We start from the raw sequence: 16,968 nt of genomic DNA on the forward strand, positions 1-16,968 counted from the left end.
GAGAGGCCAGACACCCTAGCACCAGAAAGTCTTATGCAGATAAATGGAAAAGGTTCTGCACCTGGATCCAGGCTAAGGGGGCGAATACGGCTCAGCCCTCCATCCCTCTCATCCTGGATTATTTAGCTGACCTGCTACACAGTGGTCTCTCTCTCTCCTCTCTAAAAATTCATGCCTCTGGTATTTCTGCTCATTTTCCCACTGAGCAGTCTCTTTTTTTTTTCGCACCCTCTGATCAAGCAGTTCCTCAGAGGGGCTAACAACTTGAGGCCCCCAAGAAGGGCACCAACACCGACTAGGGACCTTAACTTTGTCTTAGAAAAGCTCACCCTACCTCCATTCAAACCAGCTTTTTCTGCAGAGCTAAAATTTCTCTCCTGGAAGACAGCCTTCCTCCTTACATCACTTTAGCCAAAAGAGTCTCTGAGTTGCAAGCACTCATGGCAGTGGAACCCTTCATCATCTTCCATGCAGAAAGGGTATCCCTTAGAACTAATCCATCCTTCATGCCCAAGGTGGTACCCAGTGGGGCTGTCAACCAATCCATTCATTTGCCCACCTTCTTTCCTAACCCTCAAAACAAGGGGGAAAGGATTATGCACTCTCTAGATGTGTACAGATAACTCAGATACTATCTGGACAGGACTAAGACCTTCAGAAAATATGATCAACTGCTGGTTAGCTTTGCTTCAGGAGCAGAGGGCAAAGCCATCTCCAAACAAACCATTTCCAAATGGATAGCACACTGCATCCATTTCTGCTACAAACAGCATGGCAAGCCTCCCCCCAAGGGGGTCAGGACCCACTGCACCAGAGCAGCATCCACCTCTGCAGCATTCGTCAGAGGAGTTCCCACCAGGGACATCCTGGAGGCTGACACCTGGACATCTGTTCACACCTTTACCAAACATTACCACCTGCCTCTATTTTCTAAATCTAGGACAGGTTTTGCCTCTGCAGTCTTGCAGGGCATGCTAGCCAGCCCCTAGCTTCCTTGACTGCCTCCACCCATATGTTCTTTGTGTTTCACTGTTGCAGTCATCACATTTGGGTTATCTGCCTACAAATAGCCCTCAGCTGGCCTGAATACCAGCATCTTGGGATTTCTACATTGGATGCTGTCACTTCTTCCATGACATCAGGTCGTTAGGGGTATAAAACATGCAGCCGATGCCATTACATTAGTCTATCTTGCTGTGCGGTGCCCGAAGCAGAAGCAGTTCACCAGTCCGCCGACTCCTGAAATTTTTGTTTTCGAGTTTCAGGCCTGAAGTCTTCTAAAAGATAAGTATCCTGTTGGGGATCCTTTTTTCTTGCTCTAACCAATGTCAGAAAAAATTAATAATCGTCTTACCTGTGGAAAGCGAATTACCTCATAGAGATTTTCATTCTTACTGCGTCACCTGTTAGACCCAGAGCACAATGTCCCTCATTGTCGGTTTGTGCCTTGTTCAATGGCCAAATCCGTCGTCAGCCAATTTTTGCAGCTAAATACTTTCATTCTCGATCTCTGTACTCCGAAATGGCATCGGTAAGCCACCCGACTACTGATCTTCTAAAAAAAAGTAAGGATAAAGACAGAGACAGAGGGTGTATTCAGACCTACCGATTTCCATATTAAACAGACTACTTCGTTTCAAGCCAAAAATACTGAATTTCTCAGGCCTAAAGTTCTCACTATACCTAGGAAACAGACGACCAAAGAACATTCTCAGGCCCACACTCCTCAAAAACAAATGATTAGAATGGCTGAAGACCTTATTACCTTAATTAGGTGAAGCCAGCCTTCTCCTTTAGAGACCTAGAACTGATTTTCCTTCTGATTCTTCTGATCAGGAATCTGATATCTCTGTTCCTTCTGACTACCAGGACATACCCTTATCTACCTTTGAGGATTCTGATGCAGAGGATTCCATTCCCTCTCCTTCCCCTCCATAAAATTTTTCTTTTGGTGAAACCCTGCATAACCTGAGGGAGCATTTCCACTGGGAAAGCCAGGACTACTCTCAGTCCAAAAAGAGACTCGGGGAATTTTTAAACCTGCCTCAGCACAGGCCTCTAGCTATCCCTCCTGTTCTGAAGATTGTAGATGATGTCTTCTTTGAATTCAGTCTTACCCCAGATACTTTGCCTCCAGCTCTCAGGACACCTGACAGGTACTATAGAGTACTGGACTCTCACACATTCCTTTTCAAGAATCCTACTGCGGATCCAGAGACCATTTCCCAAGGACCAAAATGCATTAAGGCTACTACTGCCAAGAATCCTACCCCTTCTGACAGGGATTCTAGGGCTTTAGACAGATGGGATAAGAAGGTATATACCTATGCTACTGTGGCCATTAGGGCTTTAAATTGCCAGTTTCATATGTTAAAGTATCAGCATATTGTGGGGCTAATTAAACAGAAAATTATGTTGATTCCTGACTGTGCAGAACACACAGATTTACAAGAGTTAATGCATTCTGCTGACCAAGTTGGTAAACATACTTAGCAGTGTGGTTTTGATGCTTTAGAAGCATCTTGTAGGGCTACTGTCACTAGGTCTGTTCTTAGAAGGCATGCTTGGCTTAAGGAACAAAACTTGCCAGATCCATGTCAAAGCAAAATTACTGGATGCACCCTTAAACCAAGAGCGCCTATTTGGCAATAAAGCAGAAGTTCTCAAAAGGATGTAGAAGAAAGCTAAATCTATGCAAACTGTTAAAGATTTCTTACAAGTACAGCCACCTAGATTCAGTAGGCATTGGCCTTCAAAGAACTGGTCCTTTTCAGTCCCTTCTAGGCCTTTTCAGTCCAAACCCAAAGGCAGAAGACCCCCCCCAAAGACTTCAGTCTTGGGTTATGCACAGATCTAAGGAGTGGGGTGCTCCCACATCCAAACCAGGGAGTAGTAAGCCACCCCCATATGGTAAACTTGCACAATGACTTATCCTTAACTCCCCCAAGCCTTGCTCAAGTACTTGCATCTTTAGAAGGAAAACTTGCCCTGCATGCAAAAAACTGAGAATACATTACCCAAGACAAATGGGTTTTAAACATTGTTTCCCTAGGATACAGATTCCACTTCCACTCACTCCCAATCCTAAGTGGGTGGCAAGACCTCCCCCCAAACCAGTGGGCGGATGCCCAAAAGCAAGTACTTTCTCCCCTCAGCATCAAGGCTATTCAACCTGTCTCAGCAGAACAAAGGGGACAAGGCTTTCATTCAAGACTGTTCTTGGTTCCCAGAAAAGAAAACTCCTGGTGTGTCCTATCCTGGATTTATCTATTCTCGACACCTTTCTGGTGGTATAAAACATGCAGCCGACACAATTACATCAGTCTTTCTTGCCTTGCGGTGCCTGATGCAGAAGCAGTTCGCAAGTGCCGGTCGGCCGACTCATGAAATTTTCATTGTCGAGTTTCAGAACCAAAGTCTTCAACTAAAGCTAAGTACCCCTTTGGGGAAACTTTTTCTTGCTCCTTACCAATGTTAGTAAAAGTTAATAATTGCATTACTTGTGGAAAGCCAATACCTCATAAAAATTTTCATTCGTACTGTATTCCTTGCCTAGGCCCTGACCACGACGTACCTTGCTGTCGGTTTTGTGCTTTATTTAATCAGCGCTCTATCCATCGTAGGTATATTTTCGCCTCTAAATATTTTGGTTCTTGGTTTAATTATCCAGAATGCATGTGCCCCGATATATGCAAATATTATTATGTTGTATTGGGAATGTAAATATGTTTTTACTTCAGAATATAGTAATTATATTACAAAATATTTTCGATTCTTGGATGATATTTTTGTTTTGTGGAATGGCCCCTACGATAATATTGATAAATTTATATGCTACATTAATCACACTACAGCATTTCTACAATTTACACATCAGGTGGGGAAAGATGAAATACATTTCTTGGATGTGAAATTAAACAAGGATTACAAAAATAAATGTTACAAATCCAATATTTATAGGAAGGATTATTATTCTAATGCTTATTTACATTTTGAAAGTGATCACCCTTATCAATTGAAAAAGAACATAGTCAAAGGACAAATGATAAGAATGGCTAGGATGATTTCAGATGAGGATGAATTTTTAAATGAAATTAATAAAGTTGAAAAAATGTTTCATGAAAGAGGATACCCTGCTGAACTAACTAGGTCCATAAAGGAATATGTAGAACAAGGAAGGTACCATCATTTATATGCCCCCCTTTTGACCAATGGTGAGTCTTCGGAGTCAGATACAATAAATAGAAACCCTAACAGACAGGACACGAAAAATACAGATTGCACAGGCACTCTACCATATCTAACCCTTACTTATTATAAGGGTATAGGATGGTTGAAAAAATGTATTAATGAGATGTGGGAAATGTTCAAGGAAATGCCTACCAAAACTAATATTTTCCAGCACACGATTAAGTACAGTTTTAGGAGGAACAAAAACATTAAGAACATCCTTGAAAGAAAGAAAACAACAAATGCAGAAGGGACCTGTAAGAAATATGGAACCTTTAGATGTGGTAGATGTGCACAGTGTACCTATATTGCTGGATTAAAAGAAGTTAGAATACCCAGCTTGGAAGTGACATTAAAGGCCAAAAGGTACAATAGTTGTTACACAAAAGGAGTAGTGTATTTAGCATTCTGTAAAGCCTGTTGGAGTTATTATGTAGGGAAAACTGAACGCCACCTCAGAACCAGAATCTATGAGCATATTAGAGATATTAACAAGCGCAATGAGAATAATGCCCTATATAGACATGTTTTGATCTGTAAAGAAGCGGATTTTAAATTTTGGGTATTAGAAGAGGTGGATTACCCAGAAAGGGGTGATGACTGGGAGGCACAACTGGAGTTTAGAGAAATGATTTGGCAGCTGAGACTCGATGCATGTTGTGGCAAGGGTCTCAATGACCACATCTCTATTACTCCAGCATTAAAATTACTTGCAGCAGACCCGAAGAAACACATCAATATTAATAACAATAAAAACAAAAATAATACTTAGAAAATAGATTGAAAGGGCAATTTGTGGTTGAGTTCCTCTAAGTAATATAAGACCAAATAGTAGTAATGGTTATTATACCTATTTATTAGATGTTTGTAGGGACTATTTTAACTCATATGGGTATTTTAACTTCATTGTAATCTTATTGTCATTATTTATTGTCATTATATATTTATTTATCACATATTTATACATTTATTATATTTATATACCTACATTTATATTTACTACTTATTTAATAATATTTCTAGTATACATGCATATACTAGGGGTTTTATATGATTTTTATGAATTTCATGTCTTTTTATGCAATTTACTAATCACAAAGAAGTATTTATGCATTCTTTTATATATATATATATATATATATATATATATATATATATATATATTAATGTATTTTTATTTATGGTGATTTATTATGACAATTATTTATAAGCCTATATATGGGCATCATTATTTAAACATCATATTTATTTTTGAATACAAAGGTTCGTATTTGTAGATGTTTGAAAAGATAGATTAAGACAGCATGGAATTGCCATTATTTCGGTGGAACATGTTGTGTTGGATTATTTTACTAAACTGTGGTGTTATACTGTTCCTGTATAGTATGAATTCACTGTTTTTTTAAAAGGTCAACCTATCTTTGATGGCCTAGTATGTATAGTAGGCCTTTAAGAGACAATAATTCAATTAATTAATTAATCTTTATTGCCAGCCCAGTTTGTATATACAATGTTAAAATCTGTCAGTTAACTAATTCTGAGGAAGTCTCCGGAGGGAGACGAAAGCGCTAAATCAGTGGATGTATTGTTTTTTGTTTTGTTATATCTGGTGTACTCATTAAATCTGTTTTTAGAAACATCTTTATTGGACTATATTTTGCGTTTTTGGACAATCATATTTGGCATTGAGAAGACAGCCTATTCATTGTCACCGGAACTACACTGTTTTTGTTTGTTTCACTGCTCTTTGTGCTTGGTATCCAGAATGTCGTCGGTTAGCCATCCGACTACTGGGATTCTGAAAAAATGCACAGATAAAGACAGAGACAGGCCGCTGAGGTCCAAAACTGCTGATGATGCTTCTCCTAAGCCAGTCGCCACTTCACTGGTACTCAGTGAGGCACATTCGCAGCCCCTGATACCCGCTACTTCTGATTCATAGGCCTCTACTGAACACTGAACCTTGCAGCCTGGCTAATTACTTAATCTGTCCTTTACCATCCCTCAGGAAACCTGTGATGGATATCATTTTAGAGGCAAGGAGGCCTAGTACTAGAAAATCTTATGCTGAAAAATAGAAAAGATTCTGTGCCTGGAACCAATCTCAAGGGATGAGCCAGCAGCGCCCAATTTACATCAGATTTTACAATACTTAACTGAGATGCTTCACAAGGGCCTGTCTTTTTCCTCCATTAAAATCCACACCTCAGCCGTTTCAGCTCATTATAACACAGAACCTCCCCTCTTCTCTCATCCACTGCTCAAGCAGTTCCTCAGAGTGGCCAAAAATTTGTTACCACCCAGATAATCTCCAACCCCAGCCTGGGACCTTAACTTTGTCTTAGAGAAACTCGCTCTACCTCCTTTCAAGCCAGCTGCTACTGCAGACTTAAAATTTCTTTCTTGGAAAACAGCTTTCCTTTTAGCAATCACTTCAGCTAGAAGGGTATCTGAATTACAGGCCCTTATGGCAGTGGAGCCTTTCATCATCTTTCATGCGGATAGGGTGTCCCTCAGAACCAATCCATCCTTCATGCCCAAGGTGGTATCCAGTGTGGCTCTTAATCAGTCAATTCATTTGCCAACCTTCTTTCCCAATCCACAGAATAAAGGGGAATGGATACTGCATTCCTTAGATGTGCACAGACAACCTAGATTCTACTTGGACAGACTAAACCTCAAAGGAAATCTGAACAACTGCTGGTGGCATTTGCTGCAAGGGCAGAGGGGAAGGCTATTTTAAAGCAAACCATTTCTAAATGGATAAGCCATTGCATTAATTTCTGCTATAAGCACCATGGGAAACCTATCCCCCAGGGGATCAGACCTCACTTCACCAGGGCTGCATCTACTACTACAGCCTTTCTCAGAGGCAGCCCTACCAGGGACATCCTCAAAGCTGCTACCTGGAGTTCTGTGCATACTTTCACTAAGCATTATCATTTGCCAAATGTCCTTCATGGATGCATCTGCAGTCATAACAACTGGGTTGTCCTGTCGTCAGGCAGCCCTTCAGTCGGCCGGATTCCAAAGTCCGGGTCCGGCTTCGGCTGATGTCGCACTTCACCCGACGTCATCTCTGTTGGTCCTCGGGTATAAAGGCATCAGCCGACGCCATTTTCCTCAGTCTTTCTTGCCGCGTGGCGCCCGAAGCAGAAGCTGTTCGCAAGTGCCGGTCGGTCGGATCCAGAGATTACTTCTACCGAATACTACTTCGAAGACTTCTAAAGCTAAGTACCCCGTTGGGGACTCTTTCTTGCCTCAGCCGATGTCAGAAAAAGTTAATAATTGTTTAACCTGTGGGAAACAAATACCTCATAAAGATTTCCACTCTTACTGTCTGCCTTGTTTAGGCCCAGCCCACGACGTAGCAGCCTGTTCGGCCTGTGCTTCTTTCAACCGACGACGCTTAGGCGTCGGTCGGAGTTTGCTGAACAGTTTTTCGGTTCTGCTTTGGGGTACATTAGGCCGTCGGTTCCTTCGTCTACCCAAACTGCCAAACTACCCAAAGATAAAGACCGACACTTCGCGGTCCGCGGTTTCGGCTGAAACCATGGTTAAGCAAACCGCGAGTGTCTAGGGTTTCGGCGACAACCAGAAAACAGATCAAAGTACAGCTGAATCTATCTCTACAACTGAGGCCCCTGCTACCATTCTTGAATCGGCCTCAGAAATTATACCCACTACGGTGGTTGCCACTGACTTATCAGACACCATTCCCTTGGATGTCTCTACCCCAGCATGTGGTGCTGCTAGGCCTCCAGCAGCCATGTCCATTAAGGCCTTCGCCAGGGCTAAAGCAGCCAAGACTACTAAAACAGTGCCTGTTAAACCCCTTCAACCAGGCCCTCCTCTAGTTCTCAAATGCTTACTCTGGCAGAAGATTTAATTTCATTAATTAGAGGATCTCAATCTCACCCAGACAGGGCCTCTCAGCCCCCAGAGAAGAGACCTAGGGCAGAGCCCCTGAGCCAGTGTCATCTGATGATTCAGCCGATGAATCAGACATAACTGACCAGCCAGAGGCTCCTTTCTCTAATTTTGAAGACTCTGATGCTGAAGAATCCTTTCCAGCTGCTTCCCCACCAGAAGAATTTTCCTTTGGGGAACCTTACATGCCATGCGAGCAGTTCCAATGGCAGCAACAGGATTTTTCAGACTCCAGAAAAGACTTAGGACTTTTCTGCACCTTCCACAACACAGGCCCTTAGCTATACCTCCTGTTCTCTCTGTGGTGGATGATGCTTTCAATGATGTCTGCTCCGCTCCAGATTCTTTACCTCCAGCCCCTGCCAAACCAGACAGATTTTACAGCGTGCCAGACACTCATCACCACCTTTACAAGGCCCTCTTGCAGACCCGAAACTATATCCCAGGGTCCCAAGGCAGTAGCAGCGACCATAGCTAAAACCCTATTCCTTCTGAAAGGGAAGCAAGGTCATTAGACAGATGGGGCAAAAGGTCTACACTTCAGCTACTCTCTCAGCTAGAGCTTTAAACTGTCAGTTTCACATGATACAATACCAAGAGTTTATGCTTGATCAGTTAACTAAAAAGCTAACCACTGATGAATCTCTTGATAAGAAATATGTATTAGAAATGGTAAATAACATACAACAGGTTAGTAACCATTCCTTAAAATGTGGCTATGATGCACTGGAGGCTTCATTTAGATCAGCCATGACTGGCACAGTGATAAGAAGGCATGCATGGCTAAAGGAGCAAGCTTTACCGGATCATGTTAAAGCAAAGTTACTAGATGCTCCTATGGATAAGACAAGTTTGTTTGGTACACCTGCCCAGCAGGTTATGAAGAAAATGGAAGAAAAGGCAAAATCCGTTCAAACGGTTAAAGATTTCTTGCAGGTTCAGCCCCCAAGGTTTAGCAGGAACTGGCCTGCCAAAAATTGGTCCTTTCCTAACTCCACAAGATCTCAAAGGGGCAGAAACAGACATTCCAGAGGCAGAAACCAATCCAGAGGAGGTGCCTACAGAGGACGACAGTGGCAAGGTAACAACAGAGGCACAGACACAACCACTGCCACCACATCAACACAACCACAGTGACTTAATCCTAAATCCGCCTACCAGGGAACAAATAGCAGCTCCTCTAGGCGGAAAGTTAACCTTATTTTCAAAAAACTGGCACTATATAACAAAAGACAAGTGGATTTTACAAACCATAGATCAAGGATACCGGTTCCACTTCCGCACTTTACCAATCAAAAGAGGAATGCCAAATCTACCTCCAAATCAAAAACAGAGGCTCTACAACAGATAATGCAGTTAGCAAACATGAGAGCTGTGGAAAAGTGCCAACTGCAGAGCAAGGAAAGGGGTTCTACTCAAGACTATTCCCAGTTCCAAGAAAGGAAAAAAGTTGGAGACCAATTCTCGACCTGTCCGCCTTAAATACATACATCATTGTCCCAAAATTCAAAATGCTGACCCTACAGCAACTTCTTCCCATGCTGGGCAAGGAGTGTTGGCTGGTAACTCTAGATCTCAAGGAGGCATACCTGCACGTCCCCATTCGACCAATCTGCAGAAGATACCTCAGATTTCTTGCAGGATCAGAGCACTATCAATTCTCAGCATTGCCCTTTGGCTTATCTACTGCCCAGAGTATTCACAAAATGCCTGGCATCAGTAATTGCCCATTGCAGACTACAGGGAATACAAATTTACCCATACCTGGACGACTGCCTGCTACAAGGGGACAACAAAAGCAAGCTGACAACAGATTTACAAAGGGTCATCTACTTGCTACAAGCACTGGGATACACAGTCAATCTACAAAAGTCAAGGCTGATACCATCCCAAACAAGGACATTCTTGGGCGCGGAATTGGACACAGTAAAACAAATGGCATTCCTAACTGCAGAAAAACAAAAAGAACTCCCTCTTTACTTCTTGGCACTAACAAAGCTGAACAAGTTAACAGCAAGAAAAGTACTGCAGGCCTTGGGCTTCATGGCATCATGCATAATCCTGGTCCCACTTGCCAGACTACATATGAGAAAACTACAGTGGTACCTAAAGAATTTATGGTCCCAACACAGTCACAGCCTAGAAACAGAAATCCCACTAATTCCATGCTTAAAACAGGAGTTCCTATGGTGGGCTCAGGCATGCCAGACAAACCCAGGCCTACCCTTTCGCAGATGTCAAGCAAGCCAGACCATCACAACAGGCGCTTCAGACTTAGGATGGGGGCCCACATGCTGGACAAATGCGTGCAAGGATTGTGGACACAGGATCAACTTCACCTGCACATCAACCTAAAAGAAATGCTGGCAGTAAAACTGGCAATCCAAAGGTTCAGACCATTTCTCAAAGAGGGCCAGTTGATGATAAGGACAGACAACACCACAGTCATGTGGTACATCAACAAGCAGGGAGGCACTCATTCATACCCCCTATGCAGAATGACTTTGGAGCTGTGGAACCTGGCACTCAGCTACAACATCCAGTTACAGGCAATGTTTGTACCGGGAAAAGAAAATATTCTAGCAGACATATTAAGCAGAACCACATCGGATGCCCACGAATGGAAACTGCACCGGACATTTTCAAGACCATCTCAAAGAAATGGGGAATGCCTCAGATAGACCTATTTGCATCACCTCACAATCACCAGCTCCAAAAATTCTGCACAAGGACATTACACCCACTGGCATGGAAAGTGGATTCGCTCTCCTTCAGCTGGAAAGGCCTGACAGCATATGCATTCCCACCTCTTCCCTTGATACACAAAGTATTACTAAAAATCAAGGAAGAACGTCCAAGGATAATCCTGATAGCTCCAAACTGGCCAAGACAACACTGGTACCCACTGCTGAGGAGCATGTCTCAGAACAATATGTGGCCAATACCCCTGATGCCTTTGATGCTAACTCAGAACAACTACAGCATCATACATCCAAACCTAAAAACGTTGCAACTGACTGCATGGAACATCACATAGCAACAGCTAACCCAGAACTTTCTCAAAGAGTTAAAGACATTATTCTTGAAGCGTGCAGACCTTCAACAAGAAGGAACTATGCTGGAAAATGGAAAAGGTTTGTCATTTGGAGTACTGAAAGAGGAAAAGATGTGTCAAACATAGATATGCCTAACATTCTAGAGTATCTGGCCGAACTTCTTCATTCAGGCTTGTCCTACTCCTCCATCAAGATACATGCATCAGCTATTTCAGCAGAATACAGCTTTGATCCACCTGTTTTTTCGCACCCTTTGCTCAGGCAGTTCCTCAGAGGAATCAAGAATGTAAAACCTCCAAGGAAACCACCTTTGCCAGCTTGGGACTTAAACTTTGTGCTAGAAAAGTTGACACTATCACCTTTTGAACCAGCAGCAACAGCAGACCTACAACACCTGTCATGGAAAACTGCTTTCCTACTGGCAATTACTTCAGCAAGGAGGGTTTCAGAGCTACAGGCCTTAATGGCAGTGCAACCCTTCCTAATCTTCCACCAAGATAGAGTGTCCATGAGGACTAATCCTACATTTATGCCTAAGGTGGTATCCAGAGTGTCTTTAAACCAGGCAATCCACCTACCTACCTTCTTTCCCAACCCACAAAACAGAGGGAAAGAATACTGCATACCTTGGATGTACATAGACAGCTACGCTACTACTTGGACAGAACAAAAATAGCAGAAAGACTGACCAACTTTTGTAGCCTATGCAACAGGAAGGGAAGGAAAAGCTATTTCCAAACAGACAATCTCCAAATGGATAGGAAATTGCATACGATTCTGTTACTCCTTCCATGGAAAACCAATTCCACAGAACATAAGACCTCATTCTACAAGGGCAACAGCTACTACCACAGCCTTCTTACGAGGAGTGGCAACCAAAGACATTATTGAGGCGGCTACTTGGACCTCCGTGCATACATTTGCCAAGCATTATAACTTACCTCTATATTCCAGATCCCGAGCAGGGTTTGCCACTGCTGTACTGCAAGGGATCCTAAACACACCATAATCTAGTTTTATCCTCCTCCGCTAGTTGGCTATGGTATTCTACCCAGTTGTTATGACTGCAGATGCATCCATGAAGGACATAGTACAGTTTTGTACCTACCATAAATGTAGATGTCCGAACTGGATAGCATCTGCAGTCAGGATTACCTCCCTCCTTCCCCTCTGTGGTTCACCTTCGGTATTTTACCCTCCTTATAGCTAGATGGTGCCCGGGTCTCTTTTATGGCGTATTTGTTTGTATATATGTACATACATGCTTATTTTTGTGTTTACCTCTATCTTTTGGAAACATTGGCATCTATCCAAATTTTAACCTCCAGGAGGGCTACTGGCATCTGGGGCAAGAAACACTGAGGAAAATGGCGTCGGCTGATGCCTTTATACCCGAGGACCAACAGAGATGACGTCGGGTGAAGTGCGACATCAGCCGAAGCCGGACCCGGACTTTGGAATCCGGCCGACTGAAGGGCTGCCTGACGACAGGACAACCCAGTTGTTATGACTGCAGATGCTATCCAGTTCGGACATCTACATTTATGGTAGGTACAAAACTGTACTTTTTCTCTAAATCCAGAGCTGGCTTTACCACTGCAGTCTTGAAGGGCGTTATAGCTGGCCCTAATGCTATCTAAATTCCTCCTCCCAACCATAGCTTTGGGAATCTACCCAAATGTAATGACTGCAACAGTGAAACATGAAGAACATAGTACAGTTGTGTACACTTACCATAAATGTAGATGTTCGAGTGTATTCACTGTTACTGTCCTGGTTACCCTCCCTCCAGTCCCCTAACTTCTTTTCGCTATACCTCTACTTTCCTTTACTATGCTTAAAAGCCATTTTGGTGTATTTGCTTTTTTGTTGGAGGTATATCTTTGTACTTTTATATTTAATTGCTTCCCATTAGGGGGGCACCTGACATCTGGGGCAAGAAAAACTGATGTAATGGCATCCGCTGCATGTTTTATACCACTGACGACATAACGTCATGGAAGAAGGGACAGCAACCAATGCAGGACCCAAGACTTTGTTAATCAGGCCGACTGAGGGCTACCTGCAAGCAGATAACCTAAAATGTAATGACTGCAACAGTGAATACACTCAAACATCTACATTTATGGTAAGTGTACACAACTGTACTTTTCCTGTCACTCCATCTTGTGTTGGCCAGGACCTGCATGCACTTAATGGGAGTAAGTGAACTGGTTGGAACTGGTCTGGCATAGGGTGTTGAGCTAAGAACTCAGGGACAATGGTTGATTGGTCAAGTCCAGTGTTTCTATTTTACTTTAGTTTCTGTGGTATTTAAACCCAGCATTTGCATGGGTTTGTGCTTGTTTGCCCATTGTGCACCACTGCTGTGCTATTGTAACCCTTTATGAGGTATCTGAGCTGCATTTTTTTCCCTTACCAGAACTCCTGTGTAAGCAAGGCCATCGTCTACAGTTACTGTATTGATTTTATCCAGCCCTACTCACACCTATAGGTACTCTCCTCAGATAGTAGCCACTCTACTATCCCTAACCTCTCTTTCACAGTTTTTGATAACCGTGGACAGACAATTTCCTATGGTTTCTCCTGCTATTCTGGTTAATGTGGGCATCCTGAGACAGTGTAGCAACTGCCTTATGTACACAGACAGCTGTCTACTGCTACCACCTAGGAACACAATATGAGAGAGATGCAATAACATTAAGAACCTAGAATCCTTGCTGTCTCAGTCACAAGCCAGTACATCTGGCACTGAGAAGATTATCTGCACAAACACTATGAACACCACACCTCGAACACCACCCACATCTGTACAACACACTCCTACATATGCAGGGGTTCTCAACAAAAACATACCTAAACAAAAGAGACCTCTGAAGCAAAAACACATATGCACATCACAACCCACAGCACCAAGCATCACACACAAAGCCAACATACTAGTCATAGGAGACTTTATTTTGAAACACACAAATGTTCTCCTCACCAGGCTAGACAAGGAGAAAGTCACGGTAAGTTGCTTATCAGGTGCTAGAATCTGCCATATCACACACACACTCAAGTCTCTTAACAGGTACTGATGTTCTCCGTGTTTCACTGTTGCAGTCATCACATTCTCTGCCAAGCCGAATACCAGAGACTTAGTATTTCTGCATCGGTTGCTGTTGCTTGAGGACCGATGTCAGGTTGTCAGTGGTATAATGTAAGGCAGCGCGAGTCCCTGACTCACAAATATCTTTTAAAAATCCAACAGCTGATGCTGAGGTCATTTCTCAAGGGCCTAAAGGGATTAAAGCAACCTTTGCTAAAAATCCCACCCCCTCAGACAGGGATTCCCAACCACTGGACACATAGGGTAAAAAATATACACCTCAGCTACTTTTGCTATCAGGGCACTAAATTGTTAGTTTCATATGCTTAAATATCAGCAACATACCTTGGAACTCCTTAAACAAAAGTTGTCCTCCTTTCCTGCTTGGGCAGAATCTAAAGATTTACAAGACTTAATGCATTCTACAAGTCAAGTAACTAAACGCACCTTGCACTGTGGATGTTCTTTGTGTTTCACTGTTGCAGTTATCACTTTTGGATTATCTGCTTGCAGTAGCCCTCAGTCGGCCTGATTAACAAAGTCTTGGGTCCTGCGTTGGTTGCAGTCCCTTCTTCCATGACGTCAGGGGTATAAAACATGCAGCCGACGCCATTACATCAGTCTTTATTGCCGTGCGGTGCCCGAAGCAGAAGCAATTCTCAAGTGCCAGTCAGCCAACTCCTGAAATTTTCGTTTTCGAGCTTCAGAACCAAAGTCTTCAAGTAGAGCTAAATACCCCATTGGGATAACTTTTTCTTGCTCCTTACTGATGTCAGTAAAAGTTAATAATTGCATTACTTGTGGAAAGCAAATACCTCATAAAGATTTTCATTCGTACTGTATTCCTTGCCTAGGCCCTCACCACAACGTACTGTGCTGTTGGTTTTGATCTTTGTTTAATCAGCGCACTATCCATCGTCTGTATATTTTCGCCTTTAAATACTTTGGTTCTCGGTTTAATTATCCAGAAATGTTGTCAGTTGGCCATCCGACTACTGGGATTCTGAAAAAATGCAAGGATAAAGACAGAGACAGGCCACCGAGGTCCAAAACTGCCGATGACGCTTCTCCTAAGCCAGTCGTCAGTTCGCCGGTACTCAGTGAGGCACTTTCGCAGCTCCTGATACCCGCTAATTCTGATTCACAGGCCTCTACTGAGACCCATTTGGAGTCCATTATGCTGCGAGATGCTTCATCTATGGAACCTGCGGATGTCTCTAACTTGGTTGGGTCCAGAGCCACTGTGCAGGCACCGGCTTCTGAGGGTGTATTCAGGCCTACGGACTTGCATATTAAACTGACGCCTCCTCCTTCTTTTAGGCCTAAATTTCGAACCATGCCTAAAAAAATTACGCCCAGGCCACATGCTCAGGCCTCTGTGCCTAAAAAACAAATGATAAGAATGGCTGAAGTTCTTATAACTTTAATCAGGGGAAGCCAGCCTCCCCCTTCTAAGAGACCTAGGACTGAAGTTGTTTTTGAATCTTCTGACCAGGATTCTGATTTTACTGATTCTTCTGATGATCTGGATTTGCCCTTATCTACTTATGAGGATTCTGATGCAGAGGACTCTATTCCCTCTGCTTCCCCTCCAGAGGATTTTTCTTTTGGTGAAACCTTACATACTCTAAGGGAGCATTTCCATTGAGAAAGCCAGGATTTTTCTGATTAAAAAAAAAGAGGCTTAGGGATTTCTTACTCCTGCCTCAGCATAGGCCTTTAGCTATTCCTCCTGTACTAGAATTTGTTGATGCCTTTTTGGAATATAGTTTGGCCCCTGATTCATTGCCTCCTGCTCCCAGAAAGCCTGACAGATATTACAGGGTTCCTGATTCATACAAGTTCCTTTTTAAAAATCGCACTGCAAGAAACTCGAGCACCAGGATTGTAGGTAAAAACCAAACTAAAAAAAAGACAATCCCAGGAAGTGTCTGTCCGCTCACCTTGAATTAAAGCACCATACAATATTCCAAGCACAAGGATGTAATCCAAACATAAAAAAGTTTATTCCACCATTCTGTGGAATTCAGTTAAACAACGGTGGAATAAACTTTTTTATGTTTAGATTACATCATTGTGCTTGGAATATTGTATGGTGCTTTAATTCAAGGTGAGCTGACAGACACTTCCTGGGATTGTGTTTTTTTAGTTTTCCTTTTTAAAAATCCTATTGCAGATCCAGAGACTATTTCACAGGGACCCAAGGGCATTAAAGCTTCTACTGCTAAAAATCTTTTGATAGAGACTCCAGGGCACTGGATAGATGGGGTAAGAAGGTTTGCACTTCTGCAACCTTGGCCATTAGGGCTTTAAACTGCCAGTTTCATATGTTAAAGTATCAACAGCATGTTATTGGATTGCTTAAACAGAAAATTATGTTGATTCCTGATGTGTGGAAAATAAAGAAATACAGGATTTAATGCATTCTGCTGAACAGGTTGGAAAACATACTTTGCAATGTGGATTTGATTCTTTAGAGGCCTCTTGCAGGGCTGCTGTTACTGGTTCTGTGCTCAGAAGGCATGCTTGGCTTAAGGAGCAATCTTTACCTGATCATGTTAAAGCTAAATTGTTGGATGCTCCCTTAAATCAGGACTGCCTGTTTGGAAACAAGGCTGAGGAAGTTCTTAAAAAGATGGAAGATAAAGCTAAATCTATGCA

This window comes from Protopterus annectens, chromosome 2.part2 (assembly GCF_019279795.1).
Source record: "Protopterus annectens isolate FY-2018-M chromosome 2.part2, PAN1.0, whole genome shotgun sequence".
Taxonomy (NCBI): Eukaryota; Metazoa; Chordata; order Ceratodontiformes; family Protopteridae; genus Protopterus; species Protopterus annectens.